This window comes from Pleurodeles waltl, chromosome 11 (assembly GCF_031143425.1).
Source record: "Pleurodeles waltl isolate 20211129_DDA chromosome 11, aPleWal1.hap1.20221129, whole genome shotgun sequence".
Lineage (NCBI taxonomy): Eukaryota > Metazoa > Chordata > Amphibia > Caudata > Salamandridae > Pleurodeles > Pleurodeles waltl.
Window position 1 is genome coordinate 210008655 of NC_090450.1, and position 18828 is coordinate 210027482.

An 18828-nucleotide genomic window follows, 5' to 3' on the forward strand; every position below is an offset into this window, starting at 1 on the left:
TCTTGGTCCCAAAAGCTGCTGCTCCTGGTGCCACTCAAGATCTCCGGTTCTGTGTGGATTACCAGGGGCTCAATGTAGTCACCAAAACTGACGTGCACCCCATCACCCGAGCTGATGAGCTCATCGACCGGTTGGGGGCCGCTAAATACTTAAGTACATTTGAACCTACCTCTGGGGATTGGCAGATTGCCCTAACTGAGGGGGCTAAGGAGAGATCTTCATTCTCCACACCAGATGGGCACTACCAGTTCATGGTGATTCCATCTGGGATGAAGAATGCCCCTGCCATCTTTAAAAGGTTGGTCAACCAGGAGTTGGCTGGGCTGGATGATTTCAGTGCAGCCTACCTGGATGACATTGCTGTGTTCAGCTCCACTTGGGAGGAGCACTTACAGCACATCTGTAAAGTGTTAGAGGCCCTGCAAAAGGCAGGCCTCACTATTAAGGCAAGTAAGTGCCAAATAGGGCAGGGATCTGTGGTGTACTTGGGACACCAGGTGTGGTGTACTTGGGACACCAGGTGGCTCCCCTACAGCCAAACATTGACACCATTCTTGCTTGGGAGCCTCCCAAGACCCAGACTGAAGTGAGAGTCTTTTTAGGTCTCACTGCATACTACAGGAGGTTTATCGAGGGGTATGGCACTATTGTTGCTCCCCTGACTGAGTTGACTTCCAAAAAGCAGAACAGAAATGTGATCTGGACTGAGTCTTGCCAGACAGCGTATGATGCCCTGATGGCAGTCATGTGCACAACATCTGTGCTGAAGGCACCTGATTTCTCCAATGAGTTTGTTGTGCAAACTGATGCTTCAGAGCATGGTATAGGAGCAGTGTTCTTAAAGCTAAATGAAGAGGGCCACGATCAACCTATAGCCTTCATTAGCAGGAGGGTGCTTCCCAGGGAACGTAGGTGGAGTGCATTTGAGAGTGAAGCTTTTGCTGTACTCTGGGCACTGAAGAAGCTAAGACCCTACGTGTTTGGAACTCACTTCCGGGTTCAGATACACCACAGGTCCCTCCGATGGTTAATGCAGACGAGGGGTAAGAATCCCAAATTGTTGAGGTTGTCCATCTCCCTACAGGGAATGGACTTTACGGTGGAACACTGCCCTGGCATAGCACACGCCAATGCTGATGGTCTGTCCAGATTCTTCCACCTTAGTGAGGAGAACTCCGATGAGGTTGAGCAGATGCTCCCCACTTTCAACTATGAGGGATACGTGTTAGACTTGGCATCCTTAGAGTGGTCTCCCCTAACTTTTTGCCTCTGCTTCCCAGCTTGTTTCTGTGTGCTGGACTCTGTTTTTGCTGTTTTGTTTGCTCTGGACACTTTACTTCTGCTGACCAGTGCTAAAGTGTAAGTGTCCCCTGTGTAAACTATAGGTGTAACTGGCTTTCCATGATTGGCATATTTTATTTACTAGTAAGTCCCTAGTAAAGTGCACTAGAGGTGCCTAGGGCATGTTAATCAAATGCTACTAGTGGGCCTGCAGCACTGGTTGTGCCTCCCATATGAGTAGCCTGTAAACATGGCTCAGACCTGCCATTGCAGTGTCTCTGTGTGCAGTTGTAAACCACCCATTTTAAACCTTCCCTTTTCTACATGTAAGACACCGCTAAGGTAGGCCCTAGGTAGCCCCATGTGCAGGGTGCAGGTCATGTTGAAGGTGGAACATGTACTGATGTGTTTTACATGTCCTAATATTGAAATACTGCTAAATTCAGTCTTCACTGTTGCAGGCCCTATCTGTCTCATAGGCTAATATGAGGGCTGCCTTTAAATAACTTTAAAGTGCAAATTCCCTTTGGGAGCAGATAGAAAAGTAGAGTTTAGGATCTCTGAACCCACAACTTAAAAATACATCTTTTAGTGAAGTTGGTTTTTAGATTGTTGGTTTTTAAAATGCCACTTTTAGAAAATAGACATGTTCTTGCTTAAACCATTCTGTGACTCTACCTGCTTGTGGATTGCCTGTCTGTGTCAGTTTGACAGTTGGGCTGTTTGTGAATCCCCTCTAAACAGTGAGACAAAGGGAGCTGCATATCCTGATGAGCCATCTGTGCTGGAGTGGAAGGAGTGGTTACTTACACCTGAATGGGCTGTGCCTGCCCTCTCACAATGCAGTCTCCAACCCCCTGGTGTGTGTCTGGGGCCTGGCCTGGGCTAGGCAGGATCTTGTGAACAACAGAGACTGCTCTTTGAAGTTGGCCAACTTCCAAGGCAGAAAGGGGTATTGGACCCTAAACCCCTGAAATTCAGATTACTTCTTGAACCAAGAGGAACCTCTGCCAAGGAGATTAGCTGGAGAGCTGGAGGAGGAGTACTACCCATTTGCCTGTGACTGTGCTTTACTGGGTTGGCCTGCAGTAGCTGCTTTTGCCTGAAAGAGGACAAAGACTGACTTTTGTGTGACTTCACACTGGTGAAGAATCTTCAAGGGCTTGAACTGAGCTTGCTTCCGATTTGTGTAAGTCTCAGAGACATCAAAGACTTCTCTCTGCTAGCACCTGGGCTCTCTGCTGAGACTCCTGCCCTGCCAAGTGGTGAACTCACCTGTCTTTTGGCACTTGAAAGTTGAAGCTGGTGGAAATGCCCGCACAGACCGGCATGCAGGGAAACTTTTAACGTACCATCCGTAACGAGTTTGATAAACGACGCGCCACCGGCCTCGTGGCTAAAGCCAACGCTCTTCCTGTATCGCAGCTGGGAGATCGATGCATCACGGGAAATGACACGCAACACCTGCTAGCAGTTGCTGATAACAACAAAAGCCTCACAGTTTCCTGACACTGTGCTACTGGATTTAGACGCAACATCGCTGGGCATGAAAAATCAATGCAAAGCCTGCCCAAAACTGAGGTGCCCGTCTGGGAATCGGCGCTTCGCTCTCTAGCGGCAAAGAGGAAATGACGCACGTCGACCCAATCGGAGAAGGAACTATGCACCATCTCACTTGTGAGTGAGAAATCGACGCATCGCTGGACTTTTCCAATGCACGCTCACCTGTGCTGCTTTATTTTTGACGCTACCAGGTACTTTGTGTAACAACAGCATTCTCACTGTTTTCTAAGGATTAACACTCTTATTCTTTTGAGATTTCATATCTTTACTTGTACATGTTGGATTTTTGTCGTTTTGGTCACCATATTACTGTGTATGTTGGTACAAATATTTTACACATTGCTTCTGAAGTTAAGCCTGCCTGCTTGTGCCAAGCTACCAAGGGGGTGAGTGGGGGTTACCTGAGGGTGATTCTCCTTTACCCTGACAAGAGTGAGGGTCCTTGGTCAGAGGGTAACCTGACTCCCAACCAAAGACCCCATTTCTGACTGTTTGGTTTAAATTTATCGTGGCCCAACCTTGCTGACAAAAAATAGACACAACCCCTTGGTGATAACTTTCTAAAAGTGGAATTTTCAGAACTGTGAGTTAACATCAGAATTCACAATGAAAGAGCGTGTTAAATTACAATTCCTCAGACACCAGACAGAGCTTTCCTACATTTTCCCAATCAAACGTTATCACTGATTAAATGTAATAAGGTAACCCAATGATATCCTATGTGAAAGGTAGGCCTCACAGTAGAGAAAAACATATAAAATATAATGCACTCTGCCCTATGGGTTGTTTAGAACCTACCCTAGGGTTGACATTTATGTATTAAAAATTGAGATTTGGGCCTGGCAAGAGGTTCATTTTGCGAGGGCAAAGGGGCAGTTTGCAACTTTACACAGAGGCTGTAGTGGCATAACTGTGACATGTTTTAAAAGGCTACTTAAGTTGATGACACAAAACGTGCTACCGGCCCACTTGTAGTAGTTAATTTAGAGAACCTGGATACATGTAGTATTACTTTACTAGGGATTTATAAGTAAATAAATATGCAAATTGGGAGTAAGCCAATTTCATCATCTTTAAAGGAGAGTGCACAAGAACTTTAGCACTGGTTAGCATTGGTGAAGTGCACACAGTCTTAAAGACCAATACAAATGGGATCAGAAAACTGGAGAAGTGAAGGCAAAAAGTTTGGCGGTGACTTCACGTCGAATCCTAGTCTACCAAATCTTGATTGCCATTTTCTCCAGTGAGTCTCTGCTTTCATGCAGGAAGTACTGCTCTCAGTAGCTCTGGTACTAGGGGTGGGGGAGTTGCTGTAACACCCCAATAAAACTTGAAAGAGTTTAGATGTGGAATGAATGATAAAGAAGCTCTTCAAATCTTTTCCTTTTGGCTCCATTAGTTGTCTTTTCAAAGACAATTTATTAGATATCTCCTATGTCTTTAGAGATGCAACATTATTTGTCAGCCCCACTTTAAACATTGTTCCAGAACCACTGGCTTCTTCTGTAGCACACACATATGTGCATGCAGTGATTTGTAACAGGATCCCAAAGTTCACACAGGGACCTGCATGATTACCTACAATGGTAAAACTTTGCTTCTTGGTATTTGGACTTCTCTGCAGAACAGGCTTGTAAAATCTATGGCTGTTAGGCATACTAATGAAAACATGCTGTAAAATGACCAATTTTGTCTCACTTTCTCCCTAATTTTAGTCGGAGGAGAATGCTCCCTATCGCCTGAACCGTTACCCTTAATCTTCTGCTAGCAAGAAAACATCTACTAATTCTGCATTACTGACATGAGCAAATGTCAACTGGAGTCTAAGCAACCAGTCTTGTTCAAACCGACAATGCTATGAGCAGAAATTGTAATTGTAAATTGTATTTATAGAGCACTAACATCCCCGGCTGATGTGTTGAAGCGCTTTGTGGCGAGTAGCACGCAACTCAGAAACCCAAGATTAGAAGTTAATGGTAGATTAGAAAACTTTTTTTTTTTTCTTTGTGTGTTAATTGTTATAGGTTTCTTCTCTTGATTTCTTTTGTTTTAAGTAGTGTTGAAAGTTGGTTTAGCATTATGGGAATATATTTGAAAGGTAAAGTAGTAAGTTGCTTTAGTAAGTATGAATGCACAGAAAACATACCAATAGCTAGCAGTATACATAGTCACACATGCACACACAACAGCAGCTCTCCCACAAGCACAGACAAAATGCTTACCTGCGCCACATAAAGTGCCACTGCACACATCAATGTACTGCTCATGTGGTGCTTGTAGCCATGCTGTCCATATGCATGCTGGCTAGTTTGCGCTGTCTCTGGGGCAGTATGTGTTTCTGTGTGTATGTTCTCTGCGCATGGATATTTGCCTTTAGTGTTTTCAAACAGTGTATTTATTAAAAGAAACCCAAACCTCTTGGTTTTGTGAATATTTCTTTTAATTCACCGGACAACAATCTGATAGCAAACTTTGGAATCTTCAATGCACCTTACCACTGTCCTTATGACACAATAGTGATCTACAGGAGCTGGTCCTCTAAGAATGTGTCTTCAATACAATCTTCACAACATTTCAATTAAGTGAATTTATCAACACATTTGTCATTTTTGCCTCCATTTTCTTTCTTTCTGCACAATACTAATAAAATATCTGGGAGAATTTTATAATGTTGCCGAAAAGTTGTGTCTGTTCTCTGTCTACACATAAAAGGGCAGATTTATCAATATTTCATGCAATGCAGCACAGCAAGACACCTTGCTGCGTAGCTCTGCATGAAAGGGAGAGGGCAGTATTGAGCCATATGTAACACTATGGGTCTCATTATGAGTTTGACGGGTGGCAGAGGCCACCCGCCAAACTGTTTGGGCCGGGAAACTGCTGCTCGGGTTTTCCGCCTGCTGTCCCTATTATGAATTTCCTGCTAGGTTGGCGGGAAACCCATCCACAACATTTACGCCAGCTCATAATTGAGCTGGCAGCAATGTTGTGGTGCGCCTTGTGCAGTAGCACCTATCACGCTTTTCACTGCCTGGCAGTGAAAAGCGCAACGTGTCTGCCTATGGGGTCCCCTTCACAGCTCATGTCAAGTGCATGGGCAGTGCAGCAGCCCCCGTCTCCACAAGGGGCTGCATGGAGGTGGAACCGCCATGCAAATGCCGGTGGGGAGGGGACTCTGCAGCGCTTCCCTGGCAGATTATGATATCTGACATCGCCACGCCGTCGGCTCACAGCGACATGGCAGTGCCGGGGGTCAGACCGTGTCATTTTCGCCATGGTTCTAATATGGCGGTCGGACTGCCACATAGGCAGGGATCTGACCATCAACAACAGCCCTGGCGGTCGTATTGACGCCCTATGTGGCAAATTTCTGTCCTCTCCCTCTGCTGATGCAGTTTTGACTCCCTAGCACCAATACTGGCCTCCTTGCATTATGATGTAATCCTCTGAGGCTTTTTGCTCATTCTTCATGTGCTGCAGAATGCAGCACATGTAAAAAGAAGATAAAATGAGGCGAAATTAAGATATTTCTCCTCGTTTCACCTTCCATTGGGAGTGATAGCATTTTGACGCACTCCCAGGACTACCACTCATGGTAAATATGGGAATGCACCAAAATCCATGGGTGATGTGTGGGAACACTCACACTTGGGCTGCCTCCCTGGGTCAGAGTGATGCAAGGTAGATTTTCTGTTGCCTTTTGTTACTCCAGATTTACCTAGCACTGCAGGGCTACTTAAGGTGGCCTTGAGTGGCTTGGTGAATCTAACTTTAGTGTTGCATTCATTGCCTTTGTGTTTCCTTTGCTCTACCTTGCGTGGCACAAGGGCATTGCAGTACTTCGATAAATATAAACCAATTTCACATGCATTTTGCGATTTGTAAATTGCTCACTGTCAATCAATACATAGAAACCTTAGTAGTTAGTAGGCTGCTCACATTTTCACAAACTGCTTTGTTCCAGTGCAAAATGATGCCACTCCCCTTATTTCCATATACCCCCACCGAATGTGTGTAAGGAGCCCCTGAGTCTTCAATATCTACAGATATTCATTGGTGTTAGGCTGAATTAGGGTCCCCTGAAAAGTTGAGGACAACCTGAAGTGTTGGGAGCACCCCTTGTGCCCGCTGGTGCCTGTGCTACTCGGCTGATTTGCACAACCTTTAGTCCTATAATTCGGGAGCTCAACCCTCAGGGTTTCAGCAATGCAGAACAAACCAAGTAAGTAATGCAGGTACTTCCGATGTTTTGAGAAGGTCCATTTAAATTTGAAAGATTTTGTAATGGAATGGCCATTTCATATGGGTTTAATCTTTAACTATTACTAATTCTAACTTGCATTTAAGCAGCATTTGTAATAAAATTTTCGTTGTTTTTACTATGGACTTTAATATCACCTAATTTAATAGTTCTTAATTTACAGCTCGCAGAAAGAAGAAGGTTGGATGCGCTCTCTGGGGACCCAAACTATTGGGCTCCAGATCGCAGGAGCCAGCTTTTAACTCGCTGAGCCCTCTTGCCAGCATGAGTAGAGGGAGCAACTGTTCATCTCTTCAGGCGTTTCATGTGGGATTTTAGAGATGACTTGAAACACCCCCATGTTTTCATTCAAGTGCTCAGTAAACCTTTTAAAAAGCAAAACAACTTATGTGACCTTCCTGTTAATTCAGAAAGAACCAGAGAAATATGACCCGTAAATCTTTTAGATAAAATTGCCTTTATTATTTAAATGATGCACCACCAGTACAACTGTGCAAAGAGGCAGGGTGTTCTTATCACATTCGTCTCAGAGTAAAGAGGGGTGTGAATGAGACTGAGCATATAGGACAGAAGCACAATGGGGAATACAAAGACAGATTATGCATACACAATGGTGCAGCCAGTGTGCCATAGGCCCTAGTCTTAGGAGGGAAGTGGATCCCACTTGCAGCTGTTTGAACTATGAAATACAGCAATAAACAGTCCTCTGTGCATTAGTTCTACTGAACCATCCACACTAATGTAAGATATTCCCCTTTGCTTACATAGCAGGAATCATCAGAGAAATTGTGCACACTTTGAGGGGCAGATTTATCAAAGGTAGGCTTTAGTGCCAGGCAGCAGAGCACAAACGTGACACAACCCTTAAGTTTGATTTATCAAGCCATGCAAGGCTACCTTGCGTGGCCATGAGCGGCTTGATAAATCCAGAGTAACACAGTGCAGCCCAAATTGTGTTTTCGTTACTCTGCCCACCTATGGAGGTGTTCCATGAGTGGTGCCTAGTTGTTCCTATGCAACACTCATGGATTTGGATGCATTTCCAGATATACTATGAGTGGCAAACCTGAGAATGAGCCAAAACTGCTATGTCTCCCTAGGTTAGGTGTAACAAGGAGAAATATCTTTATTTCTTCTTGTTTCTTTCTCTTGCTATGTGTGCTGTTTTCTGCAGCACAAACAGAAAGAGGAAAATGCCTCAGGATTGTTTTTGTGTGGGAAGTTGCCTCTTCCTGCTAAAAACAATCTTGCTTACAACACAGTCACCCTTGCACATTGATGCAAGGATGCTTAAGTTAGGGGTAGACAGCACAATGTGTGCCAGCACAGGGAAAAGCCAATAATGCTCCCTACAACGTTCAGTACGGCACATTCCTACTCTTTCCTTATCATTCAGCACAGCAAGGTGACATGCTGTGCTGCGGTGCTTGGCTTTTTCATAAATGTGCCCCTGAGAGTATTGCAGACTCTACATACCAGAACAGGAGTGCTGAGGGACAAAGAGACTGTGCACAATATGGGATCACTAGACATTACATGTCACAATAGATGACATCTGTGAAATGAGTGACAGCACTAAAATGTCAACTACATCACTCCTCAGAGTGCTATGGGTCCCAATGGATCAACAGTAAGTGGGGCCAAGCGTCTGATTGTTTGGTGAAGGGTGCACTGGACCATTAATCAGCTGCGTGCTATGGTCTGGTTTGTGGTGGCCTGCGGTGGGTTTCACTGCTGTGGCACCCACGTTCTGCTCATGCCTCCGACTCCCAAGATTGTTCACATTCCTCGGGCTACCTGGGAAATAATGAACCCAATTAACTTTTATTACCAGATGCCAGAAAGGTTTGGAGAGAATTGGTGGCAAGTGTACAGGAGAAGCAGTGGATAGACAGAGCGTGCATATCATTGAGCCTGGTTCATTTGCATAACTATCATGCATTGGTTTGATTGCACGTTGGTGCCATTTCCTTCTTTGTATTAAAATAGGCCAATACAGCAAATAAACTGATCTATGTTGCTTCTAGTCTTAAAGTCACCCTTTGTTTGAAGTATTTTTAAAGTAGATATTTAAATATTGCTTTGATATCTGTTCGTTCTAATCAAAGGCACTGAAAGAGTTAATGAGAAAAAATGCTAATGAATGTTATGAGGGGCCAATACGACATAACAATCGTGATTTCCAAGGTAATTACTTGTGGTTTTGTTCCATTTGCCGTGAGCTGCTGCTTGAATTAATTGCACTGTTTATTAATATCGAATAGTTTTCCAGCGTGATCCAGAGTAACCGAAGACGTGCACAGAGCAGTGTCACTCTGCGATTCATTCTTACCTGTCGAAAGAGGAAAATGTATAAAAGAAAGGCGAGACAAGTGTTCAGTTCCTTATAAACGATGCAAAACAATGAAAGAAAGCGTGGCCACTGTGCAAACAAATATCACAACTAATACATTCTATGCATTTTATTAATATAAAAAAGATACAAATGTAATGTTTATACTGTGTTACATATATTACATAATGCTTAAAGTTGGCATGAGAACGGCCTTGTCAAGCTTCAATTCCACTTTCAAATACATGTGATGTGTAGCCTCAAACACTATTATGTTCTCACCTTCTCTGCCTGCATCGAGAGCCTCAAATATGACCTTATTTATTTGATTATTTGCGTGAAATTCAGTTAGTTTTATGGGCCTACTTGCACTGTATAAATTAAATGTTTCTCTTTATGTGTGCCTAATGTTCTGAAGGAAGGATAGTGCAACTGTATTCAATTGGAGGTCATTTTTTGGCCAAGGGAGGTGTTTATATTTTGAATGTGCTTTTTGTTTTGTCTCGTTGAAATTAATAGCAGATTATTCAACAGATGTAGTGCAAAAATCGTATGACTACGTGAAGTGTTTTCTGTCTTCCTATTGGGTAAAATAGTGGGGCATATTCACAAGAAAATGGCGCATTGGTCCAGACGCGCCACTATTTTTGCATCCCCCTGCGCCGCCTAACAACACCACAGTTGTGCCGTATTTACAATACACTTTACCATGGCGGTTGTTACCACAACAGCATCAAAAGTTTTGACGCTGTTGTGGTGCTTTGCTGCACTAATTCCAAAAATGTTGGCACAAGTGCAGCAAAGCACAGAGAGGCCCATAGGCCAATACAGGAGCGTCACTTTAATGGCTGCCTTGGGCAAGAGTTAAAAATGATGGAAAAAATGGCAAAGTGAAATCTTGTAAGTTTCATTGCGCCATTTTTTCGGGTCATCCCTGTGGGAGAATGGCCCTTTGCATACATTATGCCCCAGTGTTTCTAATTGTTCACACCATGTCTAAAACATAAAAACTCTCCATTTTTAGAGACAAGGCTGATTTCTTACCGGTCCTCTTGGAGAGCAGACTTCATGTTAGTCTGTTTATAGATCTGTACTTTTATCTGTACTAATATTTTTCATGTTACTTTTTCTCACTTGAACTAAGCGGTGCCTATGACAGAATATTCTTTGACTCATCATTTGCTTTGTGCTAGACCGTATTCAGTTCTGGCTGCTGACTAGCTTATGGCTTAGCTTCCACTTTTGCTGATTTACATTTATTAGTATTAGAGTATTTTTTAATTGATTGTCTACCCCTCATCTTTTTGCCTTCTATAATGATTTCTTAATTTGAATAAACCTTCATGGTACAGTATGGAACTCCATCCTCTGAGCCTTCTCAAGACCACCCCTAATTACCTTCAATATGGATCAGAGACTTTTTCTCTTCTGAATATATACCTACCAACCTGGCGTCCTGACTCTGCCTTCCTCCTCTTGCCCCCCCACCACACCCCTGTTATTTCTTCATTGTCTTCTTCTCACAGCTACTGTCTACCTGACATCTTCTTGTGAAATCTTCTTCTCTTAGCTGTTCCACCTGTATTCCTTCCAAGTCCCTCTGAAACTTATGGAACATAATGTTGCTGTGCCTTTTAGCAGTTATCTGCATATATACTGTTTTTATATTTTTAATTTAGTTGTAGACTTAAATCATCTTGTAATTTTTATACTCTACATTGCAAAGAGTGGTAACACCCATGGGCCATTTTCATCCAGACTATATAAAACAGCTTAAATAAAATGTATAAAATACAACACAGCAGTGTAAATGGAGTTGAAAACATGATATTCCAATATGATTACCCGGACATTGTACAGTTTTATACAACATGGAGAGACCCTGTATAAGGGTTAATTTTTTGACACCCTTTTCTAGCTTGCACCAATATTGAATCGGCCCAAAACCTCTCAGATTTGTGGTCATAGTTACGGTGTTGGGGCATCGTTCAGACACATGCACGAGCATTAATATTCCATAGTAATTTTGTATTTTGTGTGTGACATTTTAGTGGGAGATTTTTGCCGATGTTAAATCATGGTAAAATGTTGTATCCACTAAAATGCGATTACTAAAAAAGTGAACATGCAAAGGCTCCTCTTCTGAAATGGAGGTGGTAAACACTGTGGAGGTGATTCAGAGTTTGCCAGAGTGGGATCCTTGACCTCAGCGGTGCTCCAAATCTGCAATAATGGTTTCCCCACGTGATTGTGATGCGTGTGAATGCTAGGTTTCCAATGGAGGAGTCTCATCCGGCTCTGCTACTAGAAGCATCTGACCCAGTAGGCCAACCAGCACAGTCCCCCTAGGTCTAAGCTTCAGAAGGCCCTTCCTATATAAAAAAGGCTATCTGCATATTTTTCTTTTCCAGGGACTGCCACAGTATATCCCGGAAAAATAAGCAATGCACCCTCCTGCACAGGGAAAAAATTCACCAGCAAAGCAGGGACATAGGCTAACTTGCACATGAGGGGGCATATTTATACTCCATTTGCGTCAAATTAGCATCATTTTTTTTACACACATTTGGCGCAAAAGGACTCTATGTTTATATTTTGACATTAGACTAGTCTATTGTCAAAATATTGGAGTTTGCACCATTTTGTTGATGCAATGAACCTAACTTACATCGATGAGATGCAAGGTAGGCATTCCCATAAAAAAATGGTGCTAACCCACAACCCCATATTTATCCCTAAATGCTAAAATGACACACGAGTAGGTGGAGGATCTAAATAATTGTACAAAGCTTGCTTTGCACCATTATTTAATGCCTTAGTCAGACCAGGCATTGGGGGACCTGTGGATCCCATTTCCATGGTTGAACACCACGTAATGGGTCCACAGGTGCCCTCCTCAAGCCCCACAAACACCCTCCACCCACACCAGAAGGACACTGGAGGATGGGGGACCCTGTCCCAGGTAAGTAGGGTACGTATAGGTAAGTATTTGTTTTTTTTTTAAATTAAAGTGCCATCAGGGGCCCAACTTGGGGTCCCCTGCGTGGTACAGGGTGCGATGGCCATGCCCAGGGGACACTGGTCCCCTGTGCTGGCCATTGGCGTGGTGGGCATGACTCCTGTCTTTTCTAAGACAGGAGTCATGTGGTATGGATGGTTTTGCGTCAGAAAATGGCTCTAGGCTGTTTATAGGCCTTTTTTTTGCCTCTAACCAGCCTAACTTCATTTTTTTGGTGCAAAACCCCTTCCTCCCATACCGCCACCGCCACCTGGCTAACATCATTTTTTTTACGCTAGCCCACCCTTTGCGCCAGCTTGCGGCATTCCATAAATTTGGTGCTGGGTTTATGCTCTGGAACGACACAAACCAGCGCTATACTTTTTGACGCAAAACTGCATTTGTGCAGTTTTGCGTCAAAAAGTATAACTATGGGCCCAGTCTTGGGCAAGGAAAATAATCAATTTCCCCCATGACCTCAGTAGTGCCTGGTAGAACAATGAAATAAAGATAGCAAGGATGGCTTCATCAAAAGTACTAAAACATTTTTGTGACCATACCTGCATTTAATTATTGAAAGCAAGCAAATAAATGGACAAAAAATGCACAGACACTCCAGTCAAAGTACCAGACATGGACACAGACACCTGCAAAGTTCAAACTGAACTACAGGCCTGTGTACTAATCCCAGTATAAAATAACCCATATTGTAGTTTATGAGACTGATTAAAAACCACACACACATATATACATGTCTATGCTTTTTATGTTTATTAAAAGTAAATACTTGCCTTTAAAGTTAAGAGAGTGTCTGAGCCACTTTACTGAAATCTGTCTGGCAATAGGTCTTTTTTTAAAGATGTTGGAGTTAGCATTAGTCACAGCAATTTCCAATTAACAGAGTACCACATTAGGCTACACAGTAAGGACCAGGAATTGGGAATAAGGTTAATTTTATTACAAGTTAGCAGTCAACTTAATATACATGGATCTCAATAACTTACTGTAAAGATACAAGATCACAAACGGATAACCAAATCTTATGAAGAAGTTTAGGCACATCAGCAGGAGGCATACAAGAAGTTCAGTTACAGCAAAACAGAAAATTAGCACTAAGATTTGGTGCTCAGAGAACAATCTTTGGTTCTCTCTCTGCAATATGAGTAATGTCTAGAGTCAGCTAACTGGGGACTTAAATTAGTCATGTTCTAAGCCTGGGAGAAAATCTCAAAAAGTCAGAAAAATGCTAAATCAAAGCAAAATAGGCTTCCACATTTATGGAAGGTATCAGCATTTCAGAAGCTTGCATAAGAGCATTCCTAGAATCGAGAAGTAAGTGTTAGCCTAAGCCACACTTAGGAAAGGGGCAGAATGAAGGGAAGAGCTAGAGGTCTGTACCCCCTCAAAGTCCAAAGGGAGTCTGTGTCCAACAGCCTGTGGGATTACTCGTTAATATACCACAATTCCTTATAAGCAGCACCCCTTGTTAATACCATCAAGGGCCCAATTGTTCTTTTCCATTCTCATGTTGCAAGTGGCAACATCCAAGTTTTCTCCCTGAGCAGTCCTGAGAATGATGTTGCCCTTGGACACGTAACAAACTCTTTGAACAGGGACGGTCAGCTCATGTTTAGGCCTGGGCGTAGACCTCCAGTCTGCCGGTGGAGTTTGCAGAATTCAGGCACTTCTCACTATATAGAGTAGCGCAGAGTTCCCGAATTTTGCACTCCAGCATGGAGCGGAGTTCATTCCCGCTCATGAGATTGAGTTATGGCGGTCTTGTGCAAACGCCACAATACTCCTGGACTGCTAGCGAGCATTTGAAAGACTTCACGCTCGCTCGCACTGCTTCTGGCTGTGTCGGCTGCCACAACAGTGCTACTCGTAAGCGTAAACTCATTTCTGGAGTAGATTTTCTACTGCAGGTGCCACTAAATCTAGTCAAAAATAGATTTTTTACTAGATTTCCATCTCCACTGGACCCTGCGTTTCGTTTTTCATATTGAGAAGCCTTTTCTTATCAAACAGAAAGGAAGTGCGTCAGAGACTCCCACTTCCTGCCCAGCAGGCCCCTCCCATTACTTTGTCCATCTCCAGGTCACTTTTCACTTGGATTTCTATGTGAAGGATCACTCTCTTCATCTTCTGGATATACCTTTGGATTTAAGGACTTTGTTTATGTTGAATCACAATAGTAAGATCAAAAGCTATTGTATAAGGGTGAGATTTGTTTACTTGGGTGTGCACCAGTATTCATTTGTACTTTGATTAGAGTTTTACATTTTATAGTGGTGGGTGGCCTGGGTTTTTAGTATAGGCCTAGTTATTATTTATTTGGCATTCCATTGATTTATCACCTTTTGTAAAGGAAAATTGTTGCACAGCTCAGTACCTTTTCTATATGTTTGTAACTTTTGCAATATTATTTTAGTATGTGTTTTAGATGTCCAAAGGGACATCTAGCCAGTATGAGCCAGCACTAGTAGTCATCAGTGTATGTTTCAGTGGTATATATTTTTAAAACTTTATTTAGGGCAGGAATGGCATTGGACTCATTAAAATTGTTGCCTATTGTTTGCATTTCATGTTTTTTGCGTATATATGCTGTGGGATAATATTTAATGGTCTGAGAGGATGTGTGTTGTTGTGAAATTTTTATAGCTCGGGTAATTTTCTAATGTTTTGCATTGCTGAATTAATGTTGGTCACTTTTCTTCAGTGTTACCACCACCATGTCTCCTTATGGCTTGTGTGTGTATGTTTGTCATCATCCAGTATTTCTCTTTGATCTCCATGCAGTGTGGCCAGGGGCCATTTTCTGTCCACAGGCTTGCACGTGTTCTTTGTCCTTCATGCCTCCTTGTTTGCAGTTGTTTATTGACCATGTGGATGGTGGCCATTTTGTTCATCCAGCTAGGGTTCCTTTGCCATAGGATTGCATTTATTCTTAGTTCCCCGTGCCTCCTTGTTCACAGCTGTTGTTTGACCATGTGGCTGGTGGCCATTTTGTCCATTCAGCCAGTGTCCCTTGCCATTGGCCTGCATGTGTCCTTTGTTTGCCATGTCCCTTGCTCCTTATTGTTGTTGTTGTTTGACCATGTGGCTGGCTGGCAGCCATTTTGTTCATCCAGCCAGTGCCCCTTGCCATTGGCTTGCATGTGTCCTTTGTATGCCATGCCTCCTTGTTGTTGTTGTTTGACCATGTGGCTGGCTGGCAGCCATTTTGTCCATCTAGCCAGTGTCCCTTGCCATAGGCTTGTATGTGTTGTTTGTTTGCCATGCCTCCTTGCTCCTTGTTTGACCATGTGGCTGGCTGGTAGGCATTTTGTCCATCCAGCCAGTGTCCCTTGCCAGAGGCTTGCATGTATCCTTTATTTGCCATGCCTCCTTGCTCCTTGTTGTTTTTGTTTGACCATGTGGCCCACTGGCAGCTATTTTGTGCATGCGGTCTTTGCCTTAGGCGTACATGCAAACATTGTTAATTATTGATCATTTGTTTTTTAAGTTTCTATTTTTTTTATTTTTGCTGCAGTTGAGATTACATTTTCATAAATCGAAGCTTGATCCCAATTTTATCTTGACATACAATTTCTGAAAAATAGTTCAATGTGCAACAATTCTTTCTGGTACACATAGTCCAACAGCATTTGGGTGAATAAGGAGGGGGGCTTGCATTTCGACCTCTCCTTCCCATTCCTATAATCCTTCTCATGATTGCTCATTTTCCCCCATATACCTTGATATCTTGACAGAGCTCCAACCCTTTGCGCATACAGTTTTTCCTTCACCTGTGTTGCCTCCATCGTTGCCTGCCAGGCCACAAAAGTAGGGGGCATTGGTGATTTCCATGCCTGAAGAATCAACAAGTTGGCTATCAAGGTAGCCACAAATATGATTTGCTTAGAATGAATAGACAAACCTGCCTGTTGCGAAATGCCCCATAGTGCCGCCAATGGGTTAGGGACTCATTAGTACGATATCATGACACTAATCCTTTGAAAAATCTTCTCCCAAAACACTGTCAGGTGCTTACATGAAAAAACTCATATGGAGCCAATCCCCCTGAGTCATTTGGCAGCGTGGACACAAGCCTGATACCTCCAGATACATTTCCCTTAATCTAGCGGGGTATAATAAAGCAGCCATTTGGAATAGAATGCAGGTTTTTTAAAATTCAGCCCCCTAAGTGCTTTTTATGACAAATCATTATGATTTCTCCATTGTTGTAACCCAATTTTACACCCTGTAAGGTTTTCAGCCTTAACCAAAAATTTGGAAATTGTCTTAGTTGAATACCCATCATGAAGCGGCTTATACCTATTGCTGATGCCCAATTGATTTTCAGAGAAAGCCTGAAAGATAGCTCAATTAGGGCCATCCACTACTTTTTCTGTTGTTTGCATGAAGTGTTGAATTTGGCAATAGGAAAACTTAAGGCTTTCTGAAATGTCATTTTTTTCCGCTACACACTGTACCCATGAATTGATATGATCGCCTATTAGAAAATCCGTAAGACTTTTCACCCCTGCCTCTTCCCACTTCTGAACATATCTTTGATTGAGTTCTAACCCTACCATCCATGCATCCGAAGTCTGACTGACGGATGAAACTTACAAATTTGGTATTTGGCTTGTATCAGTAATATACTAGTCTGGATCATTGCCAGTAGTTTATGCCTCACCCTCTTCGGGAAGAGAGGGTGTTTAAGAAATCACAAGAGCTGCGTACCCGTGTCCACCACCATCTGATTAAAATAGAAGTTGGCATTTGGTGTTAATGCAGCTCTAGAAACCCAATCTAATGCAGAAGCTTCATAGTAAGTTTGCACATTGGGGAGTGCCAGCCCCCCATCTTCCACTGAAAGAGTTACCTTCTCTAAATGTAAGCGAGGTTTCCTTTGGTTCCATGTGAATCGTCTAATCTGTGAATCCATCTCTCGAAAAAAAAATGTAGGGACTCTCAAAACTATGGTAGAAAAAACAAACAATAGTGAGGGGAGGATCATCATTTTCACCAGTGCTGTCCTCCCTATAATCGTCATAGTAGATTCAGGAGTAAGCCTTGAATCTTTTTAAGGACCTTAATAAATTCAACTGAAACAGATCATCCAAATTATCGGACACATATATGCCTAGATACCTAATAGGAGCAGAAGACGAAGATAGCACCCCAATATCCTTGAGTAAAACTGATGAATCTGCATTGTATAATAGAGCTTCTGACTTCGAATGATTGATTTTATATCCACCCAAGTCCAAAAAAGCCTTAATCTTATAGAAAACTCTACTGATGTTTTGCAAATCTGCAAGAAGATATAGAATCATATCATCTGCAAATAATTTCAACTTGGGTGCTTCAGGAAACAGCGAATGTATATATTGATCCTGCCGGATTGCTGCTGCCAATGGCTCAATAAAAAGCGCAAACAACAGCAGAGGCAGCGGACAGTCCTGCCACGTGCCCCTTGATATATAAAATAGCCCTGCTACTTGTGCGATTATTGATACCCGGGCTTGGGGCCCCACGTATAACTTTTGTAAAGTCTGAATAAACTTCCCTGGGAAGCCGAACTTACTTAAAATCATAAACAATGCTTCCCAATGGACAAGCTCAAATGTTTTCTGGACGTCTAGCATTATGATCGCCGACGGATGATGAATAATCAATTGCCTGGACCAGGAAATTAGTATCAGTGAATAGCAGCCTACCAGGTAGGAAACCACATTGATCCTCATGTATTAGTCCTTGTGCCACCTGAGCCGCACGAACTGCGAGAATCTTAGTGAATAATGTTTAGTCCGGATTCAGAAGGCTGATCGGGTGATATGAGCCCGGATTTTCTGGTGGTTTATCCTTTTTTACAAAGCTAACCACTAGAGCCCTAGAGAATGAGGGAGGGACCTCTGCTCCTTCTAATATTTCATTAAATAACTCGACTAGTATTTTAGCTATATGGCCCTCTAGTACTTTATAGACTTCCACCGGGAGACCATCTTCTCCGGGTTTTTTCATTAGGGGCTCCCCGTATCACCTCTACTACTTCAGCGAGAGTGATGGGGGATGTTAGCATATTCTGTGCTTCTTGATCTAAGCCTGGCAGCAGCACTGAATCTAAATACTGTTTGATTTGTAATGAATTTGTTTGCATTGTCTCAGTGTATAGCTTTCTATAATGCAAGAGGAATATTCTTTCTAACTCTTTGGGCTGGCTAACCATTATACCCCGTTCTTCTTCTAAGATGGCTTTTATCAAATTAGAATTCGATTTTGTTTTATCTGACCAGGCCAAGAGTCGACCTACATGCTCGCTCTCTTCGTACTGCCTCTGAAAGTTTGTGTGTCTATTAAGTATGCCCAGTGACACATAGAAGTCCCTTAAACTGGCCTGAGCTC